Source organism: Corapipo altera, unplaced genomic scaffold (genome assembly GCF_003945725.1).
Source record: "Corapipo altera isolate COAL_440 unplaced genomic scaffold, ASM394572v1 1b, whole genome shotgun sequence".
Lineage (NCBI taxonomy): Eukaryota > Metazoa > Chordata > Aves > Passeriformes > Pipridae > Corapipo > Corapipo altera.
In genome coordinates, this window is record NW_020884881.1 from 13958369 (window position 1) to 13970444 (window position 12076).

Consider the following 12076-nt stretch of genomic DNA (forward strand, 5'->3'; position numbering starts at 1 on the left):
TCTGCACTCGCCGTTGTTCAACTTCACGAGGTTCCTGTCTGGCCACCCTCCCACCTGTCAGGGGCCCTGCAAGCAACGGTCCTGCCCTTCTATGTATCTACTGTTCTCCAAGTGGCCAGCACGCACAGACTTGCTGAGAGTGTATTCCATGCCGTTGCCCACATCATTAGCAGAGACATTGCGTATCATTAGTCAGAAAGATACAAATAGCAACATGCCACCAGCTGGACGTGAAACAAGGAACCACAACCCATTTGAGCCTGATGGTTCAGTCTATTTTTCATGCACAGTACAGGTCTTACTAATTTGAGTATAAGGATATTATAGTTGATCGTGCTGAAAGCCTGATGGAGTAATTTACCTGGGGTTAAACACATGCTGTCCGTTTTAATAACCTTCCTGTCCTTTGCTTCCAAGAGGACTTAGTCTGTAACTTTCCCAGGAACAGTACTAGCCACATTAGCCCAACTGCCTTGTAGTTCTCTTGTGGATCCCCTTTTTAAAGATATGTGGAGTGCTTGCTTTGTTTCTGGTCATTAGGGAAATTTCCCAATGTTTGAAGATGACAGAGTGACTTTGAAACAGCATCAGACAGCTCCCTCAGCACCCTTTGATCCACCCCATCTAGTGCCATAGGCTTCTGCATATTGAACTGGTTTAAGTGCTCTCAAAGTCTGTCTTACTCTACTATAGCTCATTTTTTCACTCCCATGTATTCTTATGCTTGGCTTAGGGATCTGGGAGACTAGAGGACAACCCTAATAAAAAAAAAACATGTCAAAGAACCACTAAGTACGTCAGCCTTTCTATGTCTTTGCCACTAGTTTTCCTGCCTCATTGACCGGGGCCAGACTTTTACCAAATCTTTCCGAGAGATCTTACTAAATTGTGTCTATATTTTGTATATTCCAATGTGTTTGTTAAACAACTAGATCTTCACAAATATCAGTTGTTTTAGCTACAAGAATGTGACTGCATTTGATGCTCACACTTATCTCCTTTAGCACCATTACTTTTCTCCAGACACAGTTGTATGCAGATGAGCTCCCAAAATGACCTACATAAGGATGCTGTGCAAATATTTATAGTACTCCTGTATTGTAGCAACCAGAGATCATTTTTCCAGTACTGGCTCACAGCAAATGATGAAACCAGTAGCAGCTGGGAGCTTCCTACTTTTCTCTTAAGTGCCTATAAGTTACACATCAAAAGAACAACTCGGCAGAGAACATGATAAAGCACAGAGAGGAAACTCTTTAAGTGGAATATCATGACATGAGTGTGGCTGCCTCTCCACATGGAGAAGGTAAAGACATCAGAAAAGCCAGTGGGAAGAGGTAACACATAACACAGTCACAGCTGAACAAGGGTGGATTCACTTGACATGTGAAGGAAAGACACAAATTTCATTTAATGGTTTTGCAGGGAGGCAAATACACATCCCTGTTCATTCCACACAAGGGAACATCATGTACTTAGTTATGAATAAATGTGAAAAGTGCTGCTGCATGGAAGAAGGTAAGCGCAAAAAAAAGATGGAGAACAGGGATTTAATCAGTGAAAACATTTGGTTTTCTGATACATAGTAATGTAAGCAATCATCATCATCATCATGTAAGCATTCATAATGCTCTTAGATATACACAATACTTAAATATTCTGTGGAGGGTGATATTCCTGTCCTTTAGCTTGGTAATCTGAAAGTTTATTAAGTTCCCAAATGAAATTTTTCTAAACAAGCAACCTCACTATGTTTTTTATTCAATACCAAATAAGTAAATAGAGCTTTTGACTCAGACCTAGAAGTTGTCGTATATTTAAAATCAGACGCATTATGTTAGATATAGATACAGACAAAACAACAGAGATCAAAACACAAAAAATTCACCCAATAAAACAATTTAAACTGGGAAATATCAGTTCTTCTAGTGCTTACTGTTCAAAACCATATACACTGTTCCTGTTTCACTGTTAAGATGTTCTGAGAGGAAAGAGACATAGAATGCCTAAAGAAGCAAATTGAGCCCAAATGGAGGTGAAGGATGACAAATGACCTTTGGTGGAAAGTTCATTATTGGCTTCACTGGAGCCAAAGATGTCACCTTAAAAATGATTATGATTTCAAATATCTTAGAGATTTTCGTGGAAACTGTCTCTTTTCACTGTTCTGTGACATTTACCTTTTCTTATGAACCAGCATGAAACTGACAGTTATCTATTCCAGAAGTCCCACTGCCGGCCTGTCTGCCCTACGTCCTGTCATTTCCACATCTTCCTCCCTATATGCTTCACAGTCTGTCCAAAAGTGACAAGAACACACTAATTTTGGTGTTACGGATGAAACTCAAAAAATAATGAGGCACAATGTTCTGTTGTAGTGAGGAAAGAAGAGTTATCAAATGAATCAGCCTATTTCTCAAAAGTCCTAATATCTGACTTGCAAGAAACAGCTTGGTGGATAAAAACTCTTATTAAAAAATTGCCTAATCTCTAACACTGAAAAATATGATTAAAACCTTTCCAGAGATAAAACAGTCTTTTAAAAAACGCATGCAAATTAGAAAAGTTGCTGTAAATTTAGAGGCAGAGATACAGAAGCAAGTCACCTTCCCTTTGATACTAGGTAATATAAAAAGGATAATCATGGACAGAGGCAAATCCAACTACCCTTTGAGGACCCGCTCAGTTTTTGTAGAATTTTCATTGTATCCAAAATAGATCAGCACAATCCACAAACATTTATGTCTTTTACACTGAGTCATTAAATGACATTTTTATCCCTGCAAAACAAAGACACAGTATATCTGAAGTGCTGTAACTTCATTCAGACTAAAGACTGTGCTATATCAGTAATGCAGTATTTTCATGTGGGCCCAACCAGTTTGATATGCAAACTAGATGCATCAGATCCCCAAAGGAGCCAGTCCAAGTCAGAGCTAAGTATGCAGAAACAGCACAAGGATGCTAGTTCATCTTTTGCCAGTGCTGAATCTGATCTGGAGCAAGGGAATCTCAGTTAAGTGTTATCTGCAGCACTAAAATGATTGCTTGAAGTTAATTTACTGATTAACAACACTGAAGACATCCAATCTTCTCATCAGTAGGCCACTTACTATAGATGTGCTCTTTATATTTAGTTGAGAAAAAGTCATTTAGCACATAGAATTTGGAGAAGTAATGCTAAGATCATCAGAAGAAAGAAATAAAAGGTCGGTAACACCTTGGCATGAACTGGCAAAAAAGGAGAGGAAGGAAAACTTTTATATCTTAATAATATGCCTGGCATTATGCCCAGATAAAAATGAAGGAGGAAGAAGGTATGTTAATCATTAAAGATTAACAAAAACTGTACTGATCAGTACCAGAAAGAAAGGTAAAGAGGAGCTAGAATTTGCATAAATATATTTATAAAACTTTACACATTAATAATTTTATATTCTAGCTTGTACAAATACCAAGTTGAAAGTTACAGTGCCCCTAACACATTTATCTACCCCATTTCAGTGATCCAGGAACTGTGGAGTGTAAAAGACATGGATAAGATGCAATCTCAGTCCATCTGCTATACAGAATGATAGTTGTTTCCAGTGACGCGTCTTCTCTCACAAGTATTAATTCTGTATCAAAACTGCACTTGTCTACAGACCAACCAAAATTTGGCTAAATACTGCACAGCAAACATTCTTCAAGATCATGATGACTCTCCAGTCTCACCTAACTTACTAGTCACCAAAACAACCAGCACAGGATGATAACCTTCCAAAGCATTTTGTATTGCTGTTCAATTCAAATATATATAACTCTTCTCTCTCTACACAGAATTTTCTAATCCATCACTTTGTACATACCAGTTGAGAAAACATTGGAATCTATTCCAAAAATCTGGCAAAACCCCATCTACTTTAGGAAAAAATACCATACACAACCCAAAACTGAACATAGCATAAAAACTCCCAGGTAGGATAAAACACCCTGGGCAGAATTATTTGCAGTATTCTAGGGTTCCTGAATGTCTGGGGTTTTGGAATACCATGCACTCTGATACAATAACGTTAATGTTACAGTATTCTATATATGATTAAACAAATCACTTTTCAATAGCCTCTGCAGATATTTTAGCCTCATTATCATCAGTCTAAGCCTCATTATCATCAGAAACAGGATTAGTACATGCACTTTACCCTACTGAGAAGCCAGTGCATAAACACCTGGTTAAGTTCTCCTACCAATCTCACAAACAGATTTGCTTACTTAAGCAAAACAAAGTCTGCCAACTGCCTACAGCACAACAGTGTTGATATGCTCACAATATGGACCATCACAGTATAGATCAGTCACAATGTTAAAAATCTTACAATTATTTACAGTCAGTGTTTCTATTACACAAATAGTGATTTGCATCTTAAACTGAAGAATGGGACAAAATCACCATTCATTTCAAAGGCTGTATCCTAAACAACCTGCAAGAATAGTAATATTGTAGCTTTGTCCTGTTGTTCTCCACTTGCAGCAGTTGATTCCAACTAATGGTGGTACAGACATCATCACAGAGTTCAATTTTTATTTGTGTATATGGTGAGACAGTCATGGGTGGGATTATTAAAATTAGGAAGAACTTAGAGAAAGACTTGAGCTATCAATAGTGTCAAATTCTGATAAATCACATTAGAATAAAGTAACTCTTCTGTTTATTCAATTGGGTTTACACCAGTGAACATAACGGTGAGACCCTCAGGATCTTTCTTTTAGAATTGTAATTGGTAAGACAAGAATGTTGAAAATTCTAATTCCCTTAATAGTTATCTGTTTAATGCAGAGAGCACAGTAGGAAAAACTTCATAACCTAAACAGAGGAAAGTCTCGTAGTGAAGTAAATATTTAGGATTTATGTTAAGGTCCTGCCTGTGCCACAGAGGACAGGCTTTCACTTTAAATATAATATAATCTTATATAATTTTCCTATTAAATTAATCCAGGGGGGAGGCATGAGGCAGAGGAGAAAGAGGGAGGGAGAATCTACTAAGATTCATTAGGACTATCAAAAATAACTCTCTTGTATTACATGGATCCTACTTAATATAGGATTCTTGAGATGAAACCTTCCTTATTTTAAGTATTGAAGTTAAGCATTTGAGTCCATCTTTTGAAGCTCACATGTAGAATTATAAGAGGGATGCAGAGCACATAGTTCCAGTGGGTACTGCCAATTGCTTTTGTATTGAGAGACACGTTTCAGACCACGTTAAATACACATTAACTAGGTTTTCTGGTAGGAGCTACCAACTGTCTCTGTGATGGAACTAAAGAGAAAAAAAATAAACAGTTTATTTTTGATCTATTGTCCTTAGAATGGGCTCCAGATATTGCTTATTTCAGGTAAAGTAAACAACAGTCTTTATCCCAGAAAGTATATCTATTCAGGACTAAGAAAGTTTACCCTTCTCTTCAGATATGTACTTAGAGGCTTTATACTCTTGACACTAGAAATAGCTCCTAGCTCATAAAGGTACAAAACCAGCGAGACATCCCAAAGGCCTTGATTTCCATTTTAGTCCAAAAATAATCTTGGAACAGGTGGGAAGTAACCTCTGGAGGTCACCTGGACCAACCACTCACTCAAAACAGGGCCAACATAAATTAGGTTTCTCAGAGAAACTTGCAGTTAAATTGATCATTTCCAAGCATGGAGATTTCAGTGTCTCTGGGCAACTTTATGTGTAATCAGAATTTCTGTTGCTGCAACTTGCCTCAATTACCTCTCATCCTTTCACTGTGCACCTTGGAGAGGAATAAGGCTCTATTTTCTCTGTCTCCTCCCACTAGGAACTTGAAAGTGGCAATAAGATTCATCATGAGCCTTCTCTTCATAAGGCTGAACAAATGTCTCTCTCAGTCTCTCCTGAGGACAGGTAGTCTGATTTCCTAACAGTTTGGGCAACCCTTCACTGGACTTATTCCAGTTTGTCAATCTCTTTGTTATGCTGACGAACCCAAACCTGGCCACAGCACTCCAGATGCAATATTAAAAATGCTGAGTAGAAAGGAATAATCAGTTCCCTTAATTTCTTGGCTATGATACGGCCCAATATACTGTTAACTGTCTGAAATGCAGGATTTTGCACAAATCCTTACCAAATTTGATGGAATCATGTCAGCCTATTCCTCCAGCCTGTCTAGGTCTCCTTGAATGCCACCTCTGCTATATTGAGTTCACCTGCCAGTTTGGTATCACAGAATAACTTGATGAGGGTCCATTCCTTCTCCTCCTACAGATCATTGACAGATATATTAAACAGTATAAGTCTCAGACAGACCCCAGAAGAGCTTCACTTGATCTAATGCTTCATAGAAAGCATAAATCATTTCCCAGTATACTTTGAACCCCATGACTCACACAGAATTTCATCATGTAATGTTCCACCCATTGAAACTGCAAGGATTTGTGAGGATTCATAGGAGATCATGCTCAAAACCTGCTAAAGTCAAGATTGAAGACCCCTATTACTGTTCTCCCCTCCTACACAGACTTAGGGGTTTTTTAATTATAAAAGGCAATCTAATTGGCCAATTATACCAAAGTATAATCTACATGTTGTACAACTATATTGGATACTTTCATTCACCACCTTCTCCTTCATTTGTCTAAAAATGGTACACAAGAGGACTCACTTCATGATTTTTCCAGGAAAGAAGGTGAGGTTTGTTCACTGGTATCATTTCTGGCTTCTTCTGGTTCCTTCTGATTGTAGCATTTTCCTTTCCCCAGTCATCAGGGAACTCCCCCAATCTCCACAACCTTTCAAGAACATCTAAGAGTGACTTCATATGACATTGGTCCAATCTCTCAGTATTCACAGATGCATCCCTTATAGTCCCATGAATCTGTATATATTGAGATTACTCAAATCACTGACTTTATCCTCTTCCACTATTTGACCTACGTAACACCATCTGTACCTACCCAAGCAATGTTTCTAAATTTTTCCTTAGCCTGCTCTCACTTCTACTTCTATAAATATTCTTTTTGCACTGAACCCCAACCAGGTCCTTGTTTAACCAAGACAGACTCCAGATATATATCCTAATTTCTGTGAGTACTAGGATGGATCATTCTTTTGTTTGAAGGAGACTGTCCTAAAAGATCTGCTAACTTTCATGAGCTTCTTTGCCCTTCAATACTGCTTCCCACCAGATTATACTTCCCAGTTCTCTGAATAAGCTGAAGTCTACATTCTTGAAAATCAGGATTTGTGTTCTGTTGCTTACCTTCCTCACTTCCCTCAGGATCCTGAGCTCTCCAGTTTCATGGTCACTGACCAAGCCTGCCTGTATTCGATAGTCACATCCCCAATAAGCTCTTCAGAGGCCATGAATAGCAATGTCTGGGAGAATATCACCTCTGCTTGTCACGTACAACATTTGTATTATGAAGTTCTACATGAAATTTTCAAGAAGTTTCTGAGACTGTGTCCTGCTGTACTGCCCTTTTGTCAGGTGTTGGGAAGGTTTAAGTACCCTATGAGAAGCAGAGTCTGTAATACACAGACTTTGGTCAATTGTTTAAGGAAGGCTGTCTACTTCTTCACCCACATTCAGAGTGTGCATAACACACTTCTGCCACAATCTCATGTTTACTGGCCCCTCCTTTGATCCCGACCTGCAAGCTCTCAACTTACACTCTTGCCCATACCATAGAATATCTTCCCACATTAAAGTTGCTCCTTTATATCAGCAGCAATCCACTTTCTCTTCACATTAGTCTTTCTTAAAGGCCTTCTTTCCATCCATTTCAGTACACCAGGTACATGGTGGACCCCATTAAATATCAGACATTCCTGTGATCTAGTGAAATACACATCTACTCCTGCCCAAGCCTTTCCTCTTCTCCAGAAGGACTGAGAATCAAACCTGAACTCCCATGCTGTTTGATCTTGCCTCCAGAGCCCTCGTCACACTTGCTAGCCTCACTTGCTAGTGTCATTGGTGCCCGCATGGATGAGCCTCCAGTGGAGTGCATATTATCTTTCTGTCATTTATCATAGTTCTAATATCACACATGACATCTTACATAGTATACAGTACTCTATAATATAAAGTACCATTCGTTATACAATACTTATCACTGCCATGTACAGTTTCATTAGACTCTTACAAGTTGTGCAGCATGAAACCTCCATTTGAGGAAGAGAGCTTCTCTTATTAAGCATCCAGTGACTTCACGAAAGAAAATTATATTTTTATGACTTGTTGTCTATATACCAAACAGTTTTATTATAATGAAACAAACAACTGTGAAACACAGTTTAGTCTCAAAACCCCATGTTTACTATACTCAGCACATCTTTCTAACTCTTGTAGTACTACTATCTTTAGATCATTAAGTGTGTTGCAATGGCTTGTATCATCAGGCAGTGTGGCAGACCCTTTTTCCTCACCAAGTTGCTAAACCTAAAAGATTATCCACAGCTTAAGAAATCAAGACTTTCTGTTGTTAAAGAGATTTTTTATACCTGTAGGTAGCCACTAGAAGTTAATCACTTCTCATGATTAACCACTTCTAGTTATTAACTATATACCATTGTGTGGGAGGCTTTCCTATCTATTACATGGGGATAGTGACACATCTTGTTCTAACAACAGCAGTAATTAATGGTTTTAAGAATTTAAAACCTCACATGGTCTAGTGGGGAGGTGCATAAAAGTGTCTCATGATTTTCTGTGCTTCTCAATTCACAGATTCATCTGCTGGCATTGTCTTTACTAAGGGAGCAGTTGAATGTGTATGTGTGTGTGTACTGATGACACATACCTGGCCTTGCTACTGGGTGGACTTCAAACAGGGAACCACAGCAGCTTTAGCTCTAGTGGAGTGGGAGGAAAACTCCCCTGGGTCCTGAGGTTTACTTCTTTTAAGTTTTTGTGCTCTATAAATAAGCATTCAGATTTTCAGAGACCTTTTCATCATTTTCACACTAAGCAGTTGGATTCTAGTATAGGATTTAACTAAATTAAGATGCCTATATTAAAGTACCCATGGACAACCTCTATATGTGAGCTGAGTGTTCAGACTTCTATTGTAGCTGGACAAGAGCCAGTCCATAAATCATCAGGGTGGAGTCAGGTGAACAACAGATGGGATGCATAAAAAGGTTATATGCTACTTAAGACTTCAGCTGCCAGTGCAGAGAGACAGAGACCTCTTCTAAGATCAATACTTTATTTTATAAACTCTCAGTCATATCTGGCAGCTCTACCGTAAGGCACATTAAATGTGTCCACATTAAATGTGGGCACATAACTCGAGGGAGCAGAGTATACCTCATAAAGTTAGCCAGGAAGTCATACAGCCAGCTTGCTTGAAGTTTAGATGTCTCCATGTCTTCAGCTGAATCTCAGTGTCTTCTTGAAAGGTAAAGTTTATAAGCCTTTTTTGTAAGTGCTCTCTTCCCTAACAGTACAAGCCTCTAGCTGACACATCCAGTGCAAATAACACCTGCAGTTAAGATCAAGAACAAGTTCCAAGCCTCACAGAAAAGTCTTTGTAACAGCTTGAGGTGTAGAGGGAAAGGACTATGTGAACTGTTTCAAATACTACTTCTGAAAAATTATGATGCCACTCGTGTACCTGGTGGCAGAAGCATATTTTTACAGATTTGTTGGAATGTTTGCAGAATCACAGAATGACAGACTGGTTGAGGTTGGAAGGAACTTCTGGGCCATCTTATTCAAGTCCCCTGCTCATGCAGGACCACCTAGAGCTCATTGCCCAGGAACATGTCCAGACAGCTTTTGAATACCTCTAAGGATGGAGATTTCACTGCATTTCTGTAATTCAGTGGAATACCATTAAAAAAGCGTTGTTTTGCAATAATATAGCACCGAAGTTCCAAGCACACCTATGATCTAATTCAGCTGCAAGGTTTCCCAAAGCAGTAAAAACAACAGAATACAGTCACTTCAGAGATTAGGTTATAGAATAGCAGCAAATACATTAGGAATAAAAATATCCGGCTCATTTCTCTTACCAGATTCAGTGTTAAATAAAGAGGAGTATATAGCTAAAAAAATTAGCTAACTCAAAAAGAGTTTTAAATTACTACTATAAACTAATTCAATTTAAAATAAAACTCACCCCTTTGGGATTTTTTTTTTCTATTGCATCCATTGATTTTAGTATCTCAGATTAGCTCTCACCAGCTGAAGGACAATTTCCCCTTTAGCAGAACTCACTCATATAGCACAGAGAAGCTTGGAGTTGTAGCAGATTTAGTGAAGTTTCTTAACAGTTCCTGAAGTCTTTTGGACTAATTCACACAAAGAATTTCTAAGGATACAAAGACAGATGAATCTACAATTTCAGCTAAAACAAGCAAATATTCCCTCCACACAGATCCTCTCCCCCCTTTCATCTCATCCTTCCCCTTCCCCTGCCCTGGAGTATCTTCAAGTCATCATTTTGTCTATCTATAATTCCCTTAACACCTGTACTAAATTTACAAAAATAAAAGTAATCATCTCTAATTCAGAAGGCACACAAAGAAGAGAATCAAAGAGCAGCAGAGCACTGCCCACGGGTTCTGATGGGACAGGTGGGGTATGACCTCACTGAGTTCTCAACTTTGCCCATTACCACAGTGTCTCTGATAGTCCTATGACTGTAGAGAAGACAAAAACATTTTATTATTAAAATAATGGATTTATGCAAAGATTAAGAGGAAATATGCACCCACAGCTCAATGCTAAATAAATTGATGTTCTTTCCCTTTCTTTGTATTCTTTTCGTTGACCTAGAAAAGTGACTTTTAAATCTAAGATTCATCTTTTTAAAATATGATCTAAATTATTTTTAGGTCTTTCAGTAGTATACTTTCTGAGTTTGCCTGGAGCTAAAACTTAATGGAAGAAGTACTCTATATTCAAATGTTTTTCTCTGTATTAAAGAGGTAACTCTCTTCCAATGTCATTTACAACCCAAAATTTCATAGACTAATTCCAGTACAGCAATGTTTGGTATTAACTCTGCATCTTGGACCTAAAAATTCACAAAATAAAAAGCATTAAGGAAATTTACAACAGAGTCAAGATTTCAAATTCATTAAAGATGTCTTCTTCCAGAAACAACTCCAGAGCAATGAATCAAAACTCTTGAAAGACGAAGTTTTAACAACTGCCAGTAGTCTCAGTTCTGAACTTAGAGCTATTTCTATGTCTTCTTATCTTTCTCTAATCCTGACTCAGGTCCTCCCTAAGGACTAGCCCCATTTTTTATTTTTGTTTTATTTCTTCAAACCCCTTCCCAGTCAAGTTCTTTTCTAACTCCTCAGCAGAAGTTCCTGACTCACTTACTTGCCTTTGGTAAAGCTCTGAAGTATTGGATTATTCAGCTGATAGAAATGTACTCTCTGCTACCACGAGGATCACACAAATACAAGAGGACTACTACCACCTTGCCTTATTTGTTGCATTTTTGCCCTGAACTGCCTAGGACATCAACTAAGCAGTTATTCTGATCCTCAAATTTCCTAAAGGCACCGTGAAAAACCATAGAAAGCTTGAAAAGGACAAAAAAAAAAAAAAGAAAAGACATTTATACACAAAAGACCAATTGCTAAAAATCAGTATTTTTGCACAAAACACTGTAAGCATAAGCATAAAATTTCCTTTACAGGGTCAACAGGCTTATATATAACATTAAAATAACAGTTTCAAGGGCCAGCTCAATTTTAAAGTCCTACTGTTGCCACTTGGCTTCTATTGATTTCTGTTTAAAATCTCTTATATTTACATTTAAGAAAATTTTCTGTAGCTTAATCATAAGCAGTCTAAAATTTCATACCTTTAATAGATTTTGATCAAAACTGTATTTGTGATTCACATTTACTACTTGATAAATGACAAATGAAATACCTCTTCACCAGGTATTTTCAAGAACCTAGAAATTTCTAGAATTACTAGATATCTTCAGCTATGAGGCTCACAATACTTTCCAAAAAGGACGAAGTACCTTACTTGACACTATTTTTAAGACCATCGTTCCCATGTACATGAAAGTTTAACAAGGCAAAACAGTAGCATT